Source organism: Octopus bimaculoides, chromosome 3 (genome assembly GCF_001194135.2).
Source record: "Octopus bimaculoides isolate UCB-OBI-ISO-001 chromosome 3, ASM119413v2, whole genome shotgun sequence".
Lineage (NCBI taxonomy): Eukaryota > Metazoa > Mollusca > Cephalopoda > Octopoda > Octopodidae > Octopus > Octopus bimaculoides.
In genome coordinates, this window is record NC_068983.1 from 43,892,600 (window position 1) to 43,895,916 (window position 3,317).

Here is a 3,317-nt window from a genome sequence, read left to right on the forward strand (position 1 = left end):
CATGTGTGGGTGTGGGTGTGTGTGTGTGTGTGTGTGTGTGTATGTACACACACACACACACACACATACACATTTCGTTCTTTTAGTCATTGAACTACGGTACTTATTATATCGGTCTCTTTGCCGAACCACTAAGTTGCAGGGACGTAAACAACCCATCACCGCTTTTCGAGTAGGAGAGGGTCGCAAATACATTCACAAAGACATCCTTTCAGAAGTGGTAGATTAGAACCTACATGCAGGACCGCCTTAGCAGTATTATTGACCTCCGAGCAAATCAATGTCACTTCTATTTTATCAACTCGCTTTCATCAGTAGCACGATGGCCGAGTGGTTAAGGCGTTGGACTTAAGTTCCAATGGACAAGTGTCCGCGTGGGTTCGAACCCCACTCGTGCTAAAAGCTTCTTTTTTTTTTTTTTTCTACTGTATTTTTGAATTAAATACCGCAAGGATGTTATTAAACTGGCTCTCTATGATTTCAACTTAAAAGGCACATATTTATGGAGGGAACGAACCAATGGGAAAATCCTGTACGTGGTTGCTCACGTTCCTGGAAATAACAGCCAAATATCTATTATAGTATTGTCATTCTGGAGCACTGGCTTGAAGAGCTTAGTCGAACAAATCAGCATCAATACTTTTTTAATCTGGTATTTATCCCATCGATCTTTTGTGTTGAACCGCTAAGACTCACTGGACCTTGTTGCATTAATTTATTGACAGCCTACAACATCATACATAGATTAGTGTTGGGTCCCTAGATCAGTGTTGGGCCCCTAGATCAATGTTGGGCCCCTAGATCAGAGTTGGGCCCTAGATCAATGTTGGGCCCTAGATCAGTGTCGGGCCCCTAGATCAGAATTGGGCCCCTATATCAGTGAGACTACCAGCCAAATCAGTGCACCGGATTCTATAGTATTGACAGGAAACCGCAACATACATAGATCAAAAGTGAGCCCTTATACCAATGAAGCCCTTGGACACATCAATGAGCCGGACCCTGTAGTATTTATTTATTGACAGCAAACCATAGCATACATAGATTAGAATCGGGTCTCCAGACCCTTTAGATCCCGGAGCAACTGCCCAGTGTACCCATGCCTGCCCGCTATTTTGGCCTTTGTCGATTTCACGAAATCATTTCATGCTTCAATTCCTCTGGGGAAAATGTTCAGGATCTTGAAGACATAGCACGTACTTGATTACTCCTGGCCATCAGAGCCACGAATGGTGAAACTGGTCGGTGAAACTAAAGTGTTCGAATTGCAGACTGGGCTCCGTCAAGGACATGTTGGTACTCTTCGTCTTCATCATAATTCTGGACTAAATCGTTCAACAAGAGGCTAGAAATCACAAAGAGATAGGTTTCCTTATTATTCTTAGGTGGACCTTGATTCGATGGACTAATTTTGCCAATGATGTTTTGTTACAGCACTTAGATGCTCGAGCCCTTCTGTAAAGATCAAAACCCGAATGCTACAGAGTCGTGGTACATGTATGTCAATATCAACGACACAGAAGACACAGCTTGTCACGTGATTGATCACAAGATGTTCAAGAACGTTAAAGGTGTCTCGTACAAGCGAATTTCTGACTTCAACTTCCTCCGATCATTCGGCAAACTTTCTTGCCCGCTGTTGACCAACTAAATAACACTCAAAAAATCACCAAGATGATCCAAGGCAGAATAAACCGTAGGTGTCATTCCGAACGTATGCAGAGAAGTTCGTTATAAGCTCGCGAATATATACATACATAATACAGAAGGGTGTTATGTGAGAGAGATATTTTGCTGTTATTTCTATTAAGCTGACTTATCATGCAAAGGCGTCCCTCGTTGGCTCATCCATATATACATACATACATAACACAGGTAGATGCTATTTGAGGGAGATGTGGTCGTTACTTCTAAATGAATAGTTCGTTCTCTGCTTTATCTCAAGTATAGCATCGAAGGTGCAAGTCATTGAGCAAAGCCATAAATCGAAGACGTTCCACTTGTGACCATCCTGTCATTGTGGGCAAGAAAATGCAGTGGTTCTTTCTGAAATTGAACCGGTCTCCTAGACTTAACCCACATAACTACCATGTTACCATTTCCCCCAGGAAGACGTTGGGAGAAAGTCATCAACGTTGAAATTAGGTCTCGGGTCAGTTATCATCGAGGTTCCAGTCTTGACCATCCTGTCTTTGATGAAAACATTTTCCACCGTTTCTTTCTTACAGGATGTCGTTCTACATACCGTTTCGGTCATCAACACCCACCCAAAGTTCTTCGATGAATGTCAACAACCTGAAATTGTTACAACATAGAAGAACTTTTAAAACATTTTTATTAGGTGTCATATTACTTAATGAAATAACACAAAACAAACCAAGGAATGTTTGAGGAATTGGTGTCAAAAAAAAACCCCGTCGCCACCACCTTCAGTCGAATATGACTTGGTTGCAAGCACCATGTTTGGTTAATTGTTTTGGGTACTCATGTAGTCCCGAGTAGATATAGAAACCATTTCGGCCCCTTTACCCTTCATCTAGTGGAACGTTGGAGAGGACCGTTAGCGATTCACCCGACCTAGGTGACGAGTCGCGCTGAACTATTCATTCGCGATGTTTCGCTAGATCAGAGTAGTCCTCGGCCGGTTTTTGCCTATAGACCTCTTTGATCCCTATTTTATTATACTAGACCCCAATCCACTAGCCACTTGAGGTTTAAAAAAAAACTCGTGTTTTTATAATTAAATATTATTAGGAATTATGTTTTAAAAATCGTTAAATTGTGTATTGTGTACATGTATAACCAATTTGTTGCACATAAGGTTTAACAGAAAACCACTGCGCAAGATCAACAGTAAGATAGCTGAGAGGTATTGTCTGTGTCTGCTCCTAACTATATAGGCCCCCAGAACAATTAGCGACTGCATGGTATTGCTACCGTGTCCTATTCGCTTGAGAGTAACGGCTATGTGGATAGTGTAACAGCTATGTGGATAGTGTAACAGCTATGTGGATAGTGTAACGGCTATGTGGCAGAGGTGAGCATAAAGGCGGCGAGCTGGCAGAAACGTTAGCACGCCAAGCGAAATGCTTAGCGGTATTTCGTCTACCGTTATGTTCTGAGTTCAAATTCCGCCGAGGTCGACTTTGCCTTTCATCCTTTCAGGGTCGATAAATTAAGTACCAGTTACGCACTGGGGTCTATGTAATCGACTTAATCCCTTTGTCTGTCCTTGTTTGTCCCCTCTATGTTTAGCCCCTTGTGGGTAGTAAAGAAATAAGAAACGTTAGCACGCCGGGCGAAATGCTTAGCGGTAT

At 42.3% G+C, this 3,317-nt stretch overlaps 1 non-coding gene across 1 annotated transcript; it reads left to right on the forward strand.

Moving 5' to 3' along the window:
• The first annotated feature begins 316 nt into the window (after window positions 1-316).
• On the forward strand, window positions 317-399 carry Trnal-uaa (transfer RNA leucine (anticodon UAA)). Its single transcript has one exon. It is a non-coding gene; the product is annotated as a tRNA-Leu (tRNA).
• The last annotated feature ends 2,918 nt before the right edge of the window (window positions 400-3,317 follow it).